We start from the raw sequence: 22096 nt of genomic DNA, 5'->3' as shown, positions 1-22096 counted from the left end.
GGACATTTCCATTACAAAGACGAGCGCTTTCGCGATCGTTGCGACGGAATCGCAAGGACGACGTGGTCGGAATAACATACGTATCGAGAGCCGCCTCCAAAGGGCGTATCTCTGCTACGATTTAAAATTGGAAGATCTCCGTTATATTCGTCGTTGACATCGCCGCTCCTTCCGTCCTCGTTCATAATTCGTCGAATAAACCTCGTTCTCCGATAATTCTTCGCGCGCGCGATCGTTTCTTTCGAAAGCGCGTTCGTGACGTTCCCGTCGAAGGTAGGATCCTGTCGAATAGAAATTATTTAAATCGCTCGTTCTTCCTTCGATTTTGCCCGCTCGAATTTTCGATTATACGTGGACCGTACGTACTCGGGTATATATTTACATAAATGCCGACGCAACGGCGAACGTATTATATACGCTAGGATATTCCTACGCCCGTCCGTACACCCTCTACCGCAACGTTTTAATCTCTTTGAAAATTCATTTAATTCCCACTAATCGACTACTCTCCGTCCACAGTTTCATCCGCCCCCCCCCCCCCCCCGATTTTCATGCTCCGACGATACTAATTTTTCGGCCAACCGAATTAAATAATTCCGTTATTTAGAGATTTGTTTAAGCGCTATAGATTTGCTATAGCGTCGAGATAAAGATGTCTCGAAGACGTACGATCGCGGTCACGGCTTAAAGATCTTCTTCCTTCCGCGCAATCGAGATTTCTTAATTAAATTTTTCTAAATTGAAACTGCGACGAGACGAGAAAGAAAAAGAAAATCTCGGTCCACTTACCGTAATCGTACCTAACGATCCGACGTACTCGTAGCGACGACGTCCGATTAATAGAGTAGCGGAATTTTTCAAACTCAGCTCTCAGCGTTTCAGCGTACGAGCAAAAGAAGTTTTAGCGCGTTGCAACTCGACAAGACCGAGCTCGTCTTCGTTCGCGCGTTTCCCTTGTTTCTCGGTTATCGATAATTCGAGAAACGATGCGAAAACAGATTCGAATCGCGATTCGCTCGTTCTCTCTTAGAATCGATCCGATCTAGCGGAGAAAGTTTGGTTTGACGTGCGTGCTCTAAGATGTGAGCTTTAGGAAATTTTCTAAGTATCGCAATACCTCGAGCATTAACCGAAAAATTCAATGAAATTCCGTGGATTCCTTGCACGCCGCGCCATCCGTTCGTTCTCGTTCCACCGTCGAGGCTCGCCTCGCCCCTCGAAATGACGTTAGAACGTTCGCCCTTGAAGATCGAAGCGATCCTCGTTGGAAATCCCAGCATGACGATCGATATCGCGGAGATTACGCTAGGAAACGAAGATTTTCCGGACGTGTACGGCCTGTTCGCAGACGTATACGCGTCTCTTGATTCGATTTTCTTCGATCATCTTACCGCGATAATCTAGTAGGATATATCGCGCGCTCTAGCACGGGCCATTGCACGTCTTACTTGTTTCGTATTCGTCCTCTCTATTACGCTCTTACGAGCTCGGGATGGTACGAGTTACGGCGTACGTGACAGAGAATCCTTACGCTCGATCTCTCTCGAAAGTGGATCTATGAGCGGTGAATTAACAGAAAAGTGCGAAGGAGAGAGCGGTGTCGATGCGAGCGACGCGCGGTGCGAACGAGAGGTCATAAAAGTCTGACAGGAAGATGCGCTGAGCCAAAGTGGTCGGGAGTGGTGGAGAGAGAGGGGGGGAGGGAAGAGAGAGAGAGAGAGAGAGAGCATACGTACATACGTCAGCTTCTCGTATTCCGCTCTCGGAAGCTACGATTTTCGCAACGTCCATCGATCCTCCCGATCGATCGGATTTACGACCTATGCTTTCGGTAGAAAAAGATACGAACCGTGTATCGCGTATTATGCGTTATCCCGTTAAACTCGCCCGGCTTGTTCTTGAATTTTCATTTCTCTCTAAAATAGGTAGAAGCGATATGTTACGGGCAACAATTTCGTATTTACTGGCGTCTGTCCGAGGAAGAATACATACCCATATACAATTCGATTGGACTGAAAGCCGCTCTGAACACGATCTATGAGCCACGGTATTGAAACAGTAGCGTCGTTATTAGAATTATACGCGCGTAGAAATTATACGCGCGTGGATGCGTGCACGTACATCGAGAATACTCTTTCCTTTGACCAATCTGTTTCTTTTCCTTTATCGTTTAACGGACTCTCATCGGGTAACATAGAATTTACGTCGTCGTCGACGAGATCTACTTTTGGTCGCAAATAAGTAAAAGTTTGTTGCTCGACGTATTGGAAAGATACAATTTCGCGAGTATACCGAACTTGCACGAAACCACTCCGATTAACATCTTCTCCGACCTGAAGGTCCTAAAGGTAGGCTCTGCCTGTGCGAACATTTCTCATCGAGTAATGGGAAAGGAAAATACGTAATTGCGTGACGCAATTCTGTCGCGATTCGACTAATTTTGAAAGTTACATTTCGACGCGTTGTGTGCAGTGCGCTTTAACCGAAAAACGACCGACGGACGATCCGGCCGCCCGATTCGATCATCTGCTCTCAAAGACATCGACGATGTACACCAACGAAACGAGAAAGGTCGACGGACAGCTGAAACTTTTAATGAAAGGTAACTTGGTCGAAGCGTCAACTTCTTCGTCCATGCGTCACGCCGTATCAACTCGCTCTCGGTGAAAATCTTCGACGAAAAGACGATCTTCCTCGATCGCTTCCTCGATCGCTTTCGATTCGATGGATTTTCTTGTACGGATATCTACCGCCGTACGGTGTCCTATTTTATTCAACTCGTTTTCGACTCGACGGATCTTCAACGATTACGCCGTAATAGGTTACACGCGATATTTTACGTGCAGCAGGACAAACCCGATCCAACTCGTTACGCCTAGTTACAAGATTTACCATCGTCGAGAAATATTGCTTTCGTCCCTGCGAAATATCCCTTGGATAATCATCGATCGATTATTCAATTTATTTCCCTTCCGTTTTCTTTCGTTTTTCCTTTTCCGGAAAAATAACGCGTCGATCGAGCGTCGCGATAAAATGCACGAATTTCGTGTCTTTCTTTTCTCATTTCCTCCTCTCGCGCTTCATCCGGTCATTCCTTTACGCGGCGGCACTCTATTCATCGTTTCTCCTTCTTCGATTTTCTACCTTCACGTCATCCTAGCTTCTAGCCGCAGAGCAGCCGTGCACCCGGTGAAAATCTCTCTCGGTAAATTGAATGGCTTTACGAGCAGGATGGAAGTACCTAATAAGGTCTTCCCGGCTTATTGAAAGTTGGATTTCTCCGAGGTGCCTCTTTCTTCTCTCTCTCTCTCTCTCCCTCTCCCTCTCTCTCTCTCTCTCTTTGTCTTCTCGCCTCGCGCGCGTGCGCTTCTCTGTCTATCTTTCTTTCTGTTTATCCACCTTATTGATAGTTACCACGGCGGTGGTGAAAACCTAGAAGAAAGCGAGCCAGCCACCCCTGGAAAATCCTTTCGAAAGAAAGCAAACCGAGTGCGAGCGAAAGCCGTATCGTCAATGTTATACATCATAGATATTTAAAGTCGCGAATTCTTCGTTTCACGCATCGATTAGAAAAATATCGGAGAAAATATGGATAAAATATCGGAGTTATCCGTCTCCTCAAAATTTTTATTTCAACGTACTAATGCAATTTCCAATGTGCGAAATCAGGTTTCCCAGAGAAAAAGACGATACCGGTGATGGAGCAATTTCCGAAATTGAAGACCGCAAAGTCGCCTCCGTCAAAGGATCCAAGAAGAAGCTAATTGCAAATTAATGTACACTGCTCTGTAACTCGAGAACCCTTGGAAGTTCGCTCGATATAAAAATAAGATAAATTCGAGTCGTCGAATCGCAAGGCTTATTCGTATTTTCTCGTAGCAATTCTTCATACACTGGCAACAAAAATACACGAGCATTTTTGCGACAACTAGAACGTAAGGAAGAAGATTACGCTCCCTTTGCTTCCACATTCTTGTTTCCTCCAAGGTTTGTTTAGCGTGCAGCGTACTCGAAAGTCGTGAAAGTCTAAGCGGATCTCCGTAAAGAGAACTCGTTTGGAAGGTCCGTCTGGCCTCTTTTCAAGCAACGAAGTAGCGCGCGAGTGGACCTTCTCGAGCTCTAATGATCCTTAAGAAAATATCCTACGAAAAATCCTACGTATTTACAAGTGCCGTACTCCCTCGCGGATGACGATAGACGTATGATTCTATAGAAATAGGATTAAGTTTCAAACGTTTACGTCGAACTCGCTCGCGTTCCAATCGCGTTCCGGCGATAGAAGATAAACGTAGTCGTTATGTCGCTCGTTCGTTCGACGATCCGACCGTAGGAATCATCGGACAACAATTAGGAGTCAATTGTGGCTTCGATCGCGCTTCAAAATACCTTGTTCGATCTAATTTCGTCCGCAACGCGGTATCGTCTATCGAAATCATCCGCGTTTTCATACGAAACTCCTCTTGCTAGCAAATCCCGGAAAAAATATTCGCGTTGCTTGGACGCAGACGAGCTTTAAAAGGATTTCTTCGATTCAAAGCCCTCTCGTCCTCCCTTCCACCTCTCTCTCTCTCTCTCTCTCTCTCTCTCGACGCTCTCGGAAGGGCTAGTCCCGATGAAACGTTAAAAAATCTCTCTTTTCCTATGGACGAACGAAGAAAGCAGCGTTGAAATACAAAGCAGTTCTCTATCGATCGAGGTCATTCATCGAAGACCTAGTTACTTTTCTTCCTTTTACGTAGGTACGCATCTATACTATGCGTTCGTGGGAAACTTGTCGTCCGATCGCAGCGACGTATCCTCGTACTCTATGCGCATATTCTATCGTCCGCGAGGGGCTATTCCGTCGTAATCGAATCCAATCTCAAAATGGTCCGAAGCAATTTTCGGAAACAACTGCATTCCTCGAACGGTAGACAGAATAAATGATGCACGCGCGAACACGGAATACGAGAAAAGCGGTCCTCTTTTCTCTCTCTCTCTCACACACACTTTATCCGTTTCTCGCGTTGCGGCAGTATCCACCAAAGTCTTGTTGTTTTTTCCGGAACAAGTTCGGTGTGTTTTCATTGCCAATTCTGGAATTGGAACGCTCTCGACGCTCGACCGGTTGGTTATACGGTATTTCTCGTGGAAATTGCTAAATTCTCTCGCCTCTGTCCTTTATTCCGAAATTTTCCTTTTCCGCTTTCTGCACGCATACGTATTTCTCGAGAGAAAGAGAGAGGGAGAGGGAGAACGAGTCGTAAAAATCGAGCAAGTAAACTTTGTTTGAACTACGATTAGATCGTAAAAGTCTGGCCGAACGGTGTAAATGCGGTAAAATATTTGAACTCGTCGCTTTTTCTTCTTTTCCTCTTTTATAAAAGCCACGAGAAATTAAACGATCCTCTCCATTTTTTTTTAACGACGTTTTTAGAAAGCAAAGTAAACGAATCGGCGAATTGGAAGTTTCGCTCGAATTGGAATTATTTGTCCGACGATACAAATAATTTCTTGTAATCGTGCGTGAGGGTACGAAGAGTCGACGAACGATCGATTATTCTCGAGCGTATATTATGCCGAGGATAAGAAGATATTCCGAAAGAATATCCGCGAAGATACTTCGTCGCGCTTCGTCGTTCCGCGATCGAGCGCGATTGCAACGAGTTGGTTGAAAGTTTTCCTGCGAGGACCGTCCGTTCGTGATCGTGGCACGTCGCGCGAAAAGGTACGTACGAGGCATTCCATACTTACCGACATCGGTGAATTGGCCGAACCGCGTTATGCCACCTCGAGGCCACCGAATCAATAGAGCCGCCTGCCCGGTAGTTAACAATTTCGAATACCACGAGAGACAGGGAGGAACGATGCTCTCCCGATCGACCGCTCGCTAGCTCGTACGCTGACTCGTTCGTTCGTTCGTTCCTTTCGCTCCATTGCAATCGCTACCACTACCACTATCGTCGCTACTACGACCGCGACTACTACGACTATCGCTACCGCTGTGCTGCTACTACCACCGCTACTACCGCGTCGCGTAAACTTTGCGCGCGTGTAATAAAACTGTCGCGCATCGAATCGTTTCGCGGGGCCATCCCGTCCGAAGATGGACGCGCGCGCGTGTGCGTGCCTGCGTCCGAACGAGCCAGTTCTCGTTACGCTTTTAGGTCCCCGCGATCCATAACCGTCCACCGTTCGCGTCCGCGTTATTTTATTGCCGATGCACGACGAAATTGCGACGTATACTTTTTCGACGCGGGTATTCTTTCCCGCTGATAGGCACTCTCGGTAATAAATCGGCGTACGGCGTACGTATAAATCTTCCCGAGGATCTCGGGGTCGCGCGTCTCGTGGAGTCGTGGAAAAGAGAAGACGAGGACGATCGAGCAATTTTCGACAAAGCGTCACGCCGTTGGAAGCCTTACTTCTCGTAAAACGAGTCGAACGTCGAGCCAGCTTTACGTTCGAACGAATCGGAGATTCGCTGGGGGATAACGAGGAAAGTTTTCCCTTTTTTTTTGTTTTTGTTTTTTCCCCCTTTTTTCGCGTACGACGCAGTCCCTATTAATCTCGTATCACCGCGAAATCGATCAAGGCTGACCGCTGCCACTTAACGAGGCGAACCACCGCACCACGAGGAAGCGTCGAAGCGCGATCGGCAAGCGGCCAGCGGCCGGGCTCTCTCGGTTAAACCGAAACCCATGCACGTGTGCCGTGCCGCTTTCGACATCGATCCTCGAAATCGACGCGCCGACGACTTTCCTCCAGCCGGCCCGCGTTCCCGCGGCTCCATGTACCTACCGGTGTATGAGCTAAAGCGCGAACGAAGAAACCGCGTGTCCTCGAAATATCACCCTCTTCTTTTAGGATCAAGGATAAGGGCGAGCGATCGGGATCGTCGCTCGTTCCGAACAAATTTTCTCCCTCTTTCGGCTACTTCTCGCGTACGTACGTCGCGCTATATATTTCGTCGCTAATTGAAACTATTTACCGAAGCTAACTTAAATTAATTACCGAAGCGAAGGATAAGCGTTCCACCTCGGGCCTACTCCGCGGGTCCTCCTGTTTTCCATCGACCGCATCGGGGCGATACGCTCTGAGAACGGCCGTATCCTCATGGTCGTATCGCCCTTCGAAGTAACGGATCTACGATTCGAACATTTTCGTCTCTCCTCTAGAGAGGCGCGCGTACGTAGCTCGTGGGACACCGAAAGGTCGTTCCTTTTTTTCTCCCTACCTTACGGAGAATCGATAGAAAGGAGACGCGCGGAGGGCTCGCGAAAAAACGAGGAACGGGACGCGCGACGCTCGGTTCGTCTCCGATAAAATTTCAAGTGGCGCTTCCTCCCGCATTTCCGAACACTCCTCTGTGTCGATTTTTATACGCCGACCTCTTCCACCATCCTCTCGAAAGAAACTCGTTACTCTCGCGCGCCACGATCGCGCGATAACGTCGATCGACGTTGATCGATGACGAGTCATTTTATACGTATACGGAAAGGTCCGAACGAAATCTTTTTCTCGATTCGAGATGGAAAGGTATGACGACGCTCGTAAGAGAGCCTTTACGTTCCTCGAAATATCGGCGCGACTCCGATCGTCCTCTCGGTCTCGTGAATAAATGCGCTCGCATTAGGAGTCGGACAATGGTTAGACCGAACGGCATCTCGAGGGACTACCGTGCTTTACGACGACGCATCATCCATGAAACTCTGTCGTTTCTTTAGCTTCCTTCGGAGCCACCGCGCCGGTCCTGGGACTTCTTAACCCGAGACTCTCTCTTTCTCCGTGCTCCTCGTCAAACCCTCATTGAAATTTAAATTTTCCTACTTTTAAAGAAGATTTTCTTGGAGAAAGGACAGCGCTTCCGATTCTCAATGGCTCGCGAGACAATTTCGAAAAGCGCATCGCGTTTCCTTGCTCGCTTTTCTATCGACGTAAAATACCACCGAAGCTCTTATTCGCCAATTTCATTAAAATGATTTTCATCGTCGCAATCGTAAATCTTTTCGCTTTTCTCCATTTTCGCGATGTTACTCGGTAGCGTTACTCTTATCCAACGCCGACAAAGGACTCGAGAGAAGGCGGTTCGCTCCACGTATAGATTTGCGTGTGTGCGAAATTCGTGCGTAAATAACAGGTTCACGTAGAAGTCGTTAGTTCTCGCCTAAGAGCAGCTCGAAAATGGAATATGAATGGCGACTACGTTCTCGTTTTCTCCCAGAGAGGAGGAGAAGGAGGACGAGAAGGAGGACGTTAACCGGCGCGCGACCGAAACGGGACGAATTTAATGCCGGTAGCCTGTACGTAGAGATGGTAGATATGTATGTAGGTACACAGTCAGTGAGGTACGCTGGTTACGACAGCTGCCGGAGGCTGTGCGGGACCGCCCTCGATTTGGTTCGCGCGACGAGCAATTTGACGGAGTGCGCTATAAAGGGAGGCGTCTGAACTTTGAGGGAAAGCTTTCGACGGAGTAATTTTGATAATAGTTCCCTTCGCGTCGGCCTAGAAGCTTCGCCTCGAACGTGCGTATCTCCCTTTCTCACACACACGTTGCGCGGTACGTATTATATTTCGCTTCGTCTGCCAAGCGAGTTTCTCCTACTCGATCGAGCTCGTTAAGAAACCCGGCTCTCGACCGCTATCCGTTATCCTCCTTTTCGAACTAATCTATCGCGATTGATGTCACCGGTGCGTGTTCCCCCTGCCGTCGGCAAGATGCTATTACGCCGGAACGTTATTCGCTTACGGCGGCTAATTCGATTGCATCGCCGACAACAAGGTCAGCCGTTTTACAACGTTTTACTCGCGTCGTCATTGGAGTAACGACGATAGGAAGAGTCGGGCCCAGGATTTTCTTCGAGCTCGCTCCTTCTTCGTCCGTTGTCGCGTCGTCGTTACGTCGTTTCCTTGCCAGAGGGGTTAGGTATCGAGATAATCGAGAAGAATCGAGAAGAATTCGAGATGCGACACGAGAGAGAACGAGAGGACAGGAAACGCGAGTGCGTTTGAAAAGCAAACCCGAGAGGAGTACCCTACGCGGTGTACCCACCTATCGTAGGACGGTGCTACCATAGCGTCTACTACATCCGTTCGAGTAGACAGAGTCGAGTATGGGCGCCCTAGACGATCTAATTACTGGTTACACACTCGTCAGAATCTAGCTCGTTCGGGACACGACGAGTGCTTTCTTCTCTATCGAGGATCGCGAGATAAGGTTTATCGAATCGAATCGAACCGTTCGAGGGTACGTCCGTGATCTAATTATTTGGACGTTCTTCGACTCGTAGCTCGTCCTTGCGACGACGTCGAATCCTTCCGGTCGAACTTCTCTTCGACGTTATCGAAGTCAATCGAACGTATCCTCCGCTCGAGCGTTGGCGGGGGACGAACGACGCGTAAAGAATATATTCGATCGGAGGCAAAGAGTAAACCACGAAGAGCGAGGCCACCTACGGATTTCCCTACCTACGGAAATTCAGTCTCGACGTGCGAGATCGTTAACCCCTCTTTCCCGGTCCAAAGCCTGCCGGAACTAATTCGGTCCGATCGAGCGGATCCCTCGAGTCAATCCCCAGATCCGTCTAAACGATCCAAGCGTTGATGCCGAATAAAAGTCATCGGGACGCGATTACAGGAGACGTACGCTCTCCAAGATGTAAATCGAATTCGACGCAAGTACTTTGAAAAGCGACCTCGACTACCGTCGTACCTTCGGCGAAATCTCTAACTACGTTATAGATCGCCCGTCGACCCTTGCTTTAATATTAATCGAAAAGTCGCGATGGAAGGTCATCCCTATGAATATTCTCTTGGATATTTGCTTATCGATAAGGTGATAATTGAACGATAATTAATGCCAAACCTCGCTACTACCCACGCTATCCCGACGTTAAAACGACGACAGGGAGATAGAAGGGTAAGAGAAATTAAATGTGGATCGGCTATGAGAGTGCGAGGGAGCTCGCAAAAGGGAAGATCGATCGTACGTGACTGTACGTACTCGTACGGAACCGGCCGATACGTAAGTACGTTCGTGCGCCCACCGCTGTATCTGTATCTATGGAAATATAGCGTATCTATGCGTAAGGAGAGAAACGAATAAAGTCGGAAAAAATATACACGCGTAGACCGCTTGGAACGTACGCGTACGCTTCGTATAGAAACGATAGGCCGAGATACGACGACGAACGGGACTTGGGCAATAACCTCGACGTTATATATTTGTACGTACGTAAACAGGAGCGACGTGTCACACGCGCGAACATAAATCATAAACAAGTTGGGAGGGAGAAAGAGAAAGGTATAAGGACGAAGGGTCGGGCCTTGTGTCTACGGCGTGCGTTATTGTTATATCCGCTTGGATACGAGATAACGCCAAGGGAGGAAACAGGGAAGATTTCATCTCGATCCAACGATGGATGAAAGGAGGAGACTGTTCAGGGAGGAGGTAAGGGTTTCGGGGATGGGTAAGATTTATGCGCTCGAACCGATACAACGCTACAAATCAGTTATCCCGTGTCTCGTAACTCGAACCATCCGTACTTACTACTACCACCGCTACCGCGATTACCGCACTGCCATAGAGAGAAACCAAGTCGAACGATTTCCGATCCCTTTGTTCGCTGCCGTAAAATCGGATAACCTCGCCGAGTCTTGCGTTCGTAGTGAAAAATCGATAATTTTATAAACAAATCCTCCGATACAAAATCGTCCACCGTTACGTTGCATTATCGCGCATCAAACGTCGGTTCGTTAATTTCGTATTTATCGACTCTATTATTTCGAGACAGGAATTTCGGTACGTACCATATAGATTAAAATGACATAATAACGTTTAACGATTATCAGGTACAGCGAAAATTGATTCCGCGCCGTCAAAGCGATGGGAAAGACCGGATATTAGCGATGGCGCGTCACCGATATAAACGCTCAACGGGTGCTACGTACATATATACGAATTACGCGTCCTATTACTATTCGTTATACTTTTTCCTCCTGATAATTAAACATTCGATCAAACATAAATATTGCTCCAAACGGAGAGAGAGAGAGAGAGAGAGAGAGAGTGGGAAAAGAAAAAACTATAATCCTGCTTTCACCCAAATTACGGTTCCTTCCTTTTTAATATTTTTCTTTTTTAATCTTTTCTTTCGTCACGCCTTCTTTGTCACTTTACTCGGTGCTTCGATGCGCTGCTTTTCTCGAGCTACTTTTTTCGTCCACTTTCGCCTAAGCCAACGCCGAGGTTTTCGCGAAGCACGTTTCGTATCCTACCGTATATTCTTTTACGTTTCGATATAAAAATCTGGAAAGTCGGCACTTTGATCGAAGCTTATACGCGCGCTCGTGTACGTAGGTGGTGCGGTGCCCGGAGGCATTAAACGGATCGCGACGAAGGCTCGAAAGAATATTAATCTATATAATAAATGGAACAGCGAATGTATAAGCGGAGATTAATTAATTTTTGTTGAATTAATGTTTCACATCCCGAAATACGTAGTAATTTTTTGAAAAAGTACCACCGAATTGCACGCGATATACGCGTATTCACCGGCGTTGATTTAGAAATTCGAGCGTATTCGTAATCGATTCGATATCGTCTTACATCGAATCGTCGAAATCAAACGAACTCCGTTTGAACGATAAACCAACCAATACGTAATTTCCATTTGCAGCGCCGTTCGTTATTTAAGCGTGCGCTTCCTTTGGAAGGAGCAAAGCGTAGTAACAGCGTAGATCGCGACGCAAAGGAGAAAGAGAAACTGTGCGACGTCAGCGAGTCCGGACGGTTTCTCTCTCGACGCTGTAAACGAATTTGCAGGGACGACAGAGTCGATGGTGATGGAGCGTCAACGATTCGAAACGGTTCGTAACGAGCACGTCGAGCCAACCTCGGCATTCGGTATTGATCCTCTTTCGGCGAAACAACGTAATTGCCTCGCTAATCGTGACGAACGCAAGATCGGACGACGGACGGCGAAAGAGAACGAGAGAGGATGAAACCCAAAGAGCATTGCCTACTCGACGACAACCCGACACGCGGCTCGTCGATTGAAAGCCTCGATTGCACGATATTCCTGTCTCGTCGACGATGCGCCATCGATGGACGTCGACTTTTTCACGCTTTCCCTTCCAAAGGGGAACGTTTCTCGCCTTCGAGAAGCCAATTTCGCAAATCGCGCGATGTCCTTCGACGGGAGCTCGCTTAATTTATTTCTACTACGCAAGAGAGGAAGAGAGAGAGAGCGAACGAGAGACAATCGAACGAGTGAAAATAGTTGGATATCTCGAATGCGATATGATACAACGTCGTCTTATCTTGTGTATATATATATACCCTTTGTGTTTACTCGCGAGTAAGGTCGAGGGATACGAGCGGGATTCGACCGTGCGACGGCAGATTCACTCGTAAAGGCAAACTCGACGCGAGGGTTGGGTTTACGGTTGGAAGATATAAGTCCAAATGTGTGATCAGACTGGATGGCTCCATTGTTTCCCAACGTATTCCTTTGTAACTCGAACGAACCCGGTAATCCCTTTTATCGAATTTCTTTCGCGCTCATATCGCCGGTTTCGTCCCTTCGCGTAAATTCTACTTGCTCGGCTTAACTGTTTCCGCGTAGAATCGGTTCGGACGTTCGGCTCGATCGCAAAATCGACGTGCCGTCGCGACTCGCTCTACGTCCCGCTAGTTTCTCGGGGAATCTCGTCGTAGCGGAACGGTCAACGAGGAAAAGAAGAAAGGAGAAGAAGAAGGAACGTCGAGGATCGACTTAAATAAAAAACGTTCTAAAGTAGAAAACGAACGAACGCGAGATGGGAGGACGGAAAGGACGGAGATTTTGTAACGCGAAGATGATCTCTTTCTCGAAAAAAAATACCAAAACAAAACAAAAAAACGAAAAGAGGAAACAAGGCGACGAGACCTAACGATGGGAAAAGTCAGGAAGGACGGAGGATAAAGAAAGAGAGAGGGTGGGAGCAAGGAAGTTATAGTCGGACGAACGTCAATTATCTAAAAGAGAAAAAAAGGGAACGTACCAAGACGAAGAAGATGCTTTTAATTTCAAAGAGATTTCATTGTACCGTGTACGATACTTATGCTCGAAGGCGTTCGCTTCTAATTCGAGGACGAACTGCCAGAGGCATTCGCCTGGGAAACGTTCAAACGAGAACTTCATTGTGTTCGCCACAATACGATGCCTCTCGCATCCTATTATCGCGTACCTTCTACCATGCTGGAACCGACGTGTTTATCGGCTCTTCTATTCTCCGCTTTTCGCCCATATTCTTTGGAATAAAAAGCCAGGTAATTTGGCTTTCTCGAGAATTCCTTGCTAGAACGAGGTATCTTTATAAGTAAGTAAACGAACGACGCGTAGGTAAGTACATACACATGTATTTATGACGTACGTTCCGCCGTATCTATACAAGTAAATATTCTCCGAGTAAAAGCGAATGATTGAAGTTCGTTTCGTGCATAGCTCGAAGGTTTTCCTATCGACTCGAGCTTCGCAAAGGTAGGTACTACTCGGACAAAGCGTGCTCGTACTTTTCGTTAAAAGCCAACGCTCTTCTTATTTCTCTCTCTGCTCTCAGAGAGAGAGAGAGAGAGAGAGAGAAATAGCACTCTGCTGGAGCTCGGCTGATCTCGTAATCCGTCGATACATCAGAGTTACCATTACCGCGAATGGCGTCTATCGGTCTAAATCCGTACCTTACCCGTCGGTGTGTCGCGTAGCCAGATGTGTGCGTGCGCGTACAAATCCGTATAGGCACCTAAATGTAGGACGGAAGGAAGGAGCACGTGTGCAAGCAAGAAGTCTTAAGCTTCTTACGAGGGAAGTAACGCGCGAGGCGATGGCTGGCTAAATCCGCTTGGATTGGAAATTATTCGATGAACTTGCTCGAAAGGATCTTGGTCGATTATCATTTTCAAAGGCATATCCTTCGAATAACAATAGCACGTTAACATCGTATACCGAGGATTTTACGTAAAAATGGCTAACGAATGGACGTATTTAAAAATTCGAAAGATAAAACAAAGTCGCCTCTCGTCGCAAGAGTACACGCAACGTCGTTCGACCCGGTTAGAAACGCAGTCAACGAGCTCTATCGTCAGATTCGCTTCGTCTACCTTTTATCGGCAACGTTGGCGAGAGAAAAATCGGTCCTCGGCTATCGAAGAAGAAAACTAGTCGATACTTTATGAAAGCAAGGAGAAGAGGGTGAGCGATCGTGGCCAAGGAAGGTCCCTTTTCGAAGGGCGCTTCGTTTTCTTCGACGAAAATTAGGAACCCATCGAGCGGGTCGATTTTTCGAGCGAGGCCGACGGAAAGAAAGAAAGACAACTCGCGAGGCACCTCGCGAAAGAGGAGAAGCAAAGGGAAGAATTTCGAAAGGACGAAACGAGGCTGGCGCGTAACGAGGAGTGCGCGTCGACCCGTTTGCCGAATTGTTTCGTCTCTTTTGGAAAGAGCAAGAGTTATTCCTGGGATAAAGGATGAAACGAGAAAGAAATTAACTCGATTTATTCGGCTGTCCTTGCGAGCCTCGTTAATCGAAGTGATTTTATAAAGGGCTCGAATACGTACGGCCAAAAGTTTTCGACTTCGAATTAATACGTTCTGCGGAGTTTCGACGATCGTTTTTTTTTTATTTTTATCTTACGTTCAACGGACAAAAAAAATGTACGGTAAAAATTATCGGATCGTAAAGCATAATTGACCGGTAATTAATGAAAACAATCGAGCGAATATACAGAGGAGTCAGAAAATTCGTTTTTCCACCATGCAAATTTCTCCTTTAACGCGGATTATGTTGGACGCAATAACTGGCAACGTATAAATGTATTTAAGTATTTAGAAAGGAACGCATAATTATAGTCTATACGTGCGGTCACGCGAAACGTAAATCTCGTCAAGCTCGCGGTTCCGACTTGGTATAAATAATACGAGCCATTACGAGGCGAATGCGCCAACGTTAATTGGGTCGCTCGTGTACGTTACGTCCGAACGGGCAACGACGATGCTACGTTTAGTTTCGGAAACGAGCGTAACAGAAAAAAAAAAAGGTAAAAGTTTTCTCTGATCGATGTTGAAACGTTTTCATTACGACCGCAAAGAAACAAATTCTTTCCTTTATGGCTCGTACCAATCGACTGTTTATCGTTATACCCGCATTATTCCTCAAATAAGTTTTGCGTAACGTATTCGTCGAACCTACGGAAACCTAAGAAAACGTCGCCGCCGTCGTCGTCGTCGTCGATGAAACTAAGGAAACGACGAAGTGCGAGACCGAAGCAAGGACGAATGCTTACTCGAATTCGGCGTACGCTCGACTCTCGACGTAGCCACTGAAGAAGATTGCCTGAAAATCCTGGTATCGTCGCGCAAGCCAAAATCCGATCCTTTTCCTAAATTACGAGGCGGAATTCGAATTACGATAGAAGGGTGTACGAGATCCAAAGCTGCTACCTTACCTAGAGCTGCCGAAGATGAGATAGTCGAGTCCAAAGACGCGAGATACGATAAAGGCTCTTTGATACGATACCGCGCGCGGCTTTTCATAAATTCCGAATCCACCCGAACGTGAATTTCTCGCATCGCGTTGCGTCTTCCCTCGCCTCGACCAAACTCTTTCCGTAAGAAAAAGCTCTCTTGACTCGACTCGGTAAAGGTCGATTCGTTAAACGCATCATCGCATTTCGCATCGATACGCATCTCGATAACAAGTTTTAGAAAGTTTCATCTCGTGGACGATATTCGATTCGACGTGGTGCTCCGACGAAGCCGCTGTCTCCTTTCTCGAAATTATACTTTAATCGTCCTGGGGATCGCCTCGGTCTTTATTACAGACTGCCGAGAAGTTCGGGTGTCATGATTAATTACGGGCTGCAAGATGCACGAGCCGGCAAGGAGCTTCGATGGCACCTTTCCTTTGTCAAATTATCTCCAAGAGGGCTCTCCGAGAGAGCCCTTTAGGGTTACGGCGCCTATCAAGCGCTTCGTTAGCCCTATTTTCGCCTTTGGAGATGCTCCGAGAAAGATTTCGTATTCGCAAGCCTCGGTTATCCCGCGGTCACGAAACGGGGCCGTATCTTCTCTAATTTAATTAATCGCAACGCGTCGCGTCGGAATTTCATTTCCAACGAATTTCATCGTCGATCATCGAAACTCGGAGCGAGCGATTTTATTCATACGGTACGAACTACGAACTTACGTTTTGACGTATCTAGTCGTCCTCGCGCGATCTTTCACAAGAGCCAATCCCTCTTTTATCCTCGTACATTCGCTCGCTCGTACATTCCCACGTTCTTAGGATTCAATTTGCATCGTCTCTCGAGTTTCGAGCGTTGATGCAAGTTTTCTAGAAGGCCTTGAAGACGAATTGCCGTTTGTGTACACTCTTGAAGATTTAGCGAATGTCTGAAACGTGGAAGGAAGGAAGGAAGGAAGGAAGGAAGGAAGGAAGGAAGGAAGAGGAAGCGAACAAACGAAGGGAGTAGGACGAAGAAAAATGTGTACACCGTAGGAGGGTGGAGTTTATATGAGATCTTTCTAGCGTGCTGTCTGCTTTATATTCTCCTCCGTACTTTGGATTATCAACTTGTCCTTTTTTCACGATACAACGTCTTTCCCGTGTACGAGTAGAGAGATACATGTACTTAGCTAAGGCGCGCGTGTGCGTGCCTCAAAAGCATTCAAACTCGACGCTCGTCAACTCCTATGCAGGAAATCGAAAGAATCAAGAAGCGAGAAACGAAAGTTGCTTCTTCGTTTCTTTACTTTCTTCTTTCTCTCATTTTTTTGTTATCGTTTCACTTCGACAAATGGACGAATAGAAAATTTCCCCTTCGAACGGGAATGAAGGATCGTCGGTCCGATCCGAAAATGAGGATATTTAACCAAGAGGCATGGTTAGAAACGGCTCGATGTAGATACATGCTAATGCATAACGCAGGAGATCGGACCGGACCAGCCGTTAAGCACCTGGGAGTGATAAGCGAGATAGTGTCCCTCTTCCTTGTAATTACTATCCGCCTACTGTACGACTCTGGAGACTCGCCCTGTAAACAAAGCATACATCGGTCATGGTCATCCAATTTCGGCGAGCTAATAAAGCCTGCGATCATTCGATGGCGAATGGTCAACGGTGATTAGAAACGCGAAACGTTGCACCGGCACGACTTTCCTTCGGTATAGAATTTCCAACGAGTACGAACATTTGGCCGAATAGTTTCCTCGATACCTGCTAAAAGTCGATCGAAATCGTATGCTTTCGTCCGCCATCTGTTCGAATGTTCATTTTTATACAAATACGATCATCGATAAACGATCGCGTCTAATTTACTATTTACTTCCCAACCATTCGTGCGTACAATGTTTTTCAAACTTTGTTCCGAAACTGCTCGTCGAATCGACAAGAACGTTGACGAGACGTTATCGAAGGTAACCCGTAATCGGAAAGAGAGCTTCCTATAGATTCGCCGCCTCGTCCGTCACGATTCGCCGTCGTTTTAGAAAAGACTTTCCTTCTTACGGGATTATGCGCAATCGCTTAGAACTTGAACGGGCTGAGAGCAAGATAGGTAAGTTTAATCGCAAAACAGTCGTCGTTCCGATTTCGCAGTGGTGCGAGAGCGAACTCCGGTACGCTCGCACCGGTCCCGAGCGATAGTCGGGAGTTCGCTTCTAATTTGGGACACCGGTTCGATTTTCGTGCAGAAGGAAAATCCAGATGGAGAATTCTATTACACTTATCGCTCGAATGCCTGTGCCGACCGTACCGCTCTCAGTTCGGAACCGTCTTCGAAAGGAAAGCAAATCGTGTTACTCTGGGCTGAAAGTTTCGCAACTGTCTCTTGCATATTCTCTTCGTGGACAATGCCCGAAATTCGGACGAAGACGTCCACCGCGTCCAATCGATCTTTCGAACAATAATACCGTCAATTTATATTTCATCTCGATGTTACGACGCTTCGTCACAATGCCGTAAATCACCAAGACGGGACGATTAATTCGATAAGATAAACGTTCCTAAAAGTCGACTGCTCGAATCGGGTCGTACGACGAGCCGGTGTCCGCCTTTTGTTTCGACGAAACGCCGTTTTCTCGTTCTCGAACTTTTGTCCGTGCGCAAAATACTCGACGGAAGAAACTTTTCGCTGGTTTACTCGCTCGCTAGTCGATCGATGCGAGAAGCAAGTCGTCGCGGATTTATCGAATCGACGCGACTCGATCTTTTCCGTTTCACGTTATTCTGATCTACTGCTACCTATGCATGTATATATATATGCACCTTTCTCTCTCTCTCTCTCTCTCTCTCTCTCTCTCTCTCTCTCTATCGGAGAAGAGCCAAAGCAACTCTCGTTCTTCCGCGAAATAAAAGGCTTGTTTAAGGAATCGAGCGGCGAAAGCGCGGTAGTGCGAGGCGAAAGAGTGGAGATTAAGGAGAAGTGCCGAGCATCCCTTATCTCGTAACTGTGCCAAGCAAACGCCACTCGAATGGAGGACATGCAGGGAGTCGGGTTAAGAGATAAAAGATCCTTCCTACAATTTACGACCAATTTCGCTACTCCGACGTTACCCGTGAATTTTCGTTCGCCATTGAGATTCTTCAAAAGAGTGGTCAGTAGTACGATCTCGAATTCGTTTCGTTCGTTCCTTCGTTCGTTCCTACCGCCAAAAGAATTTTTCCGATTGAATTTTCCAACCGAAGGGAAACTTACCAGTCGTTCTTTTGTCGCGTACCGTCGCTACGAAGGCCGATAAACCGATAAAGCTCGAAACCGAGCCAAACGTTTTCTTCCTCTTCCTTCTTCCTTTCTTTATTTTCTTTTGCTATTCGTTTGACCGTCGTAACGCAAAATAACGAGATCTTAACGCGTAGAACGATATATCCGAGGATAAATTTTATTCGAGGAACAAAGCCTACCAAAAGTAGGGCTGATAAACGAATAGAGCATTTTTGAATTGTTTCCAGTCCGCGTACGAACGCTATTACGCGTTCTCCTTTCGTCCCATTGTTCCCGACGTTCCAGCAAAACACATGCACCTAATCGAGAGTCACTGAAAAATCATCGCGATAAAATCTAATCGATACAAAAAACCCTTAAAACCCAACGAACGCGATATGATTTTAAGGAGACGTTATAAAAATGTTTCTACAGGAATGGAAATACAGCGCGTCGCTTCGCGAAATAATGACTATTCATCGGTGTTCGCCATTCAACCGTAACACCCGCCATAGAAATGACGCGTTTACACGATTACAATAGAAACTCGATTACGGAACTTGAGAATTCGCGGCTTATTCGCCGGCCCATTGTGCTCGTAGGAAAGCACGTTCTGTCCTCTGTTTGCTCGGACGTGCTGCTGGGACGCGTGTACACGCGAATACTGCGCTACGTATCGTCTACCACGATTAGATGGGAAGGAATATTGCAAATACGATCGAAAAATGTTGCGAGTGCTTTCGAGCATTATCGTAGAAATTATTTTCTGTTGGAAATTATTTTAAAATATCAATACCTAATTTTTAAACGTTCCATCTGGAAAGGACTGTCTTTCGCGTAATAATATACATATGCATGACGCAGAACGTGTGTGCGTACTTATCGTCGGATGGTGAAATTCGATGTTGCCCGACGCGCGCCATGGAAGATACACAGGCTGTATATGCATATATGCGGATCGAACACATTCGCAAAGCCGTGAGACGTCGCGCATCGGTCGCGCGTGTGCGTTGCATGCTTTAGAGCAGATTGCTCGTCCAAGTGCTTACTTGCGTCAACGATGCAAGCGCGTGACAGTGTTGCACGCGTGACCAAACGCGAACACCGTCTCTCTCAAGATTTTCATGAATAACGCATGAACCTTCCGACGGTAGCTGTCGTGCGGCAAGGAGCGATGCCGGAGGATGGTTCGGCTTGAACGGACGAAACTCTACTCCCTCTCTCTCTCGGCTCTCTTAATTTCTTTCGGTTTTCGGACGAGGTTACTTGTCTCTCTCTCTCTCTCTCTCTCTCTCTCTCTCCCTCCCTCCCTCTCCTTCTCTATGCAAATCCATGGAGAATCGTCCGATACCGTCGAATAAAGTCCACTCCCCCTGATCGTTGTTATATTTTTCAGAGTCGCGGTATATCGGACGGCGGAAGGATGTGAGAGGACTATATGGGTGAACACCAAACGGGCAGAGCAGATCCGTCGAAATCACGAACACGTGGCGAGACGTGAAGCGGGGTAAGCTAGTCATTTAGAAAGTCCATACGTTTTATACGACATTTTTGTTAATCCACTGGCTATACCGATACGGATACGGGTTTAACGAGAGAGCCCACAACAAAATCGAGCGACACGTTTTATTTACGATTACGTTATACGTTTTATTATTCCACCACCGAATCGATCCCGCGCCATCGGATCGCGTTCCACGCGAGATAAAAGTCGACGATTGAATAATCGATCGGCAATTATTTTTCATCTATTTTTACAACGAACGAATCTCTCTACGGTCGCGCTCTCGAGCATGTCCAGAGTAATTGACAATCGACGCAGGATGAAAATAGACGGATAAACTTAAGTATCGATATACCTGGTACACTCGATATACCGTGTACTCGTCGCGTTACGTCGCATCGAGCCGCGCGATAGTTTCGAACCGATGCCGGAAAGTTTGCCAAAGTATTACCTTTGTTATTGGGATCAGGCTACTCGCTAGTTTCGCTTATACCACCGAAGAACGATACCCGTATCGTTTCTGCTCTTACGAATACAATCCCTTACGTAGAGTTATATAAAAGCGTATCTCTACCTATTTCTCGTCGATAAAAATTGCCTAGACATAATCTCGGAAGAAGCTCGTATTTCAAAGATATCGACGGGACGGCTGACAACCATTTTTTACTTTTGTGCAGCGATAGAAACTGCTTCGGCAAAAGTGGCCTCTTCGATCATATCGCTCGGACGTTTCCTTTGATCCGTAACCTTTCGTACGCGAATCATTAAACGATCTATCACGGGTTATCCTTTCGAGTTTGCCATCGACGCGGACAGCCGCGAAATTCGTGTGAAATCTTTACGCGATACACGAGTGTCTCTCTCTCTCTCTCTCTGCACTATTCAGGGCTTGGATATTCGAGAAGATTCGTTCGTCTTTCGCCGAAAGAAGTAAGAGAGGAAGAAGTTAAAAGAGATTAGCTCCGAGGAACGTGGGTCGTTGAAAAAGCAAGTGAAATCGATCTAGCACCGTACAAAGGATCTAAAAGCTGGATAGCACGAGGCGAGGATAGCCATTAGGGTTCCTTTGGTAAAGGGTGAATGGTAGCTTCCATGTATCTACACGGTAGAAAGAGAAAAAGTCTTCCTTTCTATTTCTCAGAGAAAAAAGAGGGGAAAAAGGAAACGGGACAGAGCGATCGAAATGCTCGGGGTGTAGATGCCGCTCTTTGCTCTTTCTAAGCGTAAGACCTTTGTGGTCGCGACACGAACCGCAAAGAGCTCCGATGCAACGACGATCGACCGAGAACCCGCGAATAGTAAAAGCTTCTCTCAATTTTTCCGGCAAAGAATTTGCGCAAACGCTGTATATACGCGTACCCATATACGCTTATGTACGCTTATATACGCGTACACGCGTGCATCCAGCCTTCTCTACGAGCGCGCCCGCGAACGCACGCGGGACGTGACGCAAAGAGGTACGACGAAAAAAAAAAAGAGAGAAAGTTTCAAGAGTTGCTTGGAAGGAGTCGGTCGCGCGAGTTCGCGACAAAGGACCTTGAATTTGAAACATCGTATCGTATCGTATCGCGATTAACGATATCCCATACTTTTTGTTTCTAATACTTTACTCGTCATGGTGCACGATCCCAAGATCGGACAGCAACTTCCGTTCGCCGTCGCATAGACGCAGTCTTGCTTTTATCCTCTCCCTTGGAACGACGATGTTCGACGTCGCTTCGCGACGCGTCAAGCGTATTTCAAAAACCTGCTCGCCTCCTCGCTTCGGAACCGTCGCCTACCGTCGCTTCGAAACCTATCCGACTACGAGATCGTTCCGTCGCTCTCCTGCCTGCGTGTGCGTGATAAAACGCAAGATGGATGGATAGGTA

The 22096-nt window shown here is 46.9% G+C and overlaps 1 protein-coding gene across 4 annotated transcripts in view; it reads left to right on the top strand.

The window, feature by feature from the left end:
- Positions 1–22096, top strand: part of LOC127066717 (uncharacterized) — a 63764-nt gene that overhangs the window by 24224 nt on the left and 17444 nt on the right. For 2 of the 4 annotated variants that reach the window (XM_051000769.1, XM_051000766.1), the window contains exon 2: positions 20118–20228. The gene's annotated coding sequence lies outside the window, so the exon portion shown is untranslated. Of the gene's footprint in view, positions 1–8588; positions 10433–20117; positions 20229–22096 lie in introns of those variants that run through there. The other 2 variants (XM_051000768.1, XM_051000770.1) reach the window with 2 other exon arrangements.

The sequence above is a fragment of the Vespula vulgaris genome, chromosome 10 (assembly GCF_905475345.1).
Source record: "Vespula vulgaris chromosome 10, iyVesVulg1.1, whole genome shotgun sequence".
Lineage (NCBI taxonomy): Eukaryota > Metazoa > Arthropoda > Insecta > Hymenoptera > Vespidae > Vespula > Vespula vulgaris.
The sequence above is the reverse complement of the archived record's forward strand: the minus strand, read 5'-3'. Positions and strand labels throughout refer to the sequence as shown.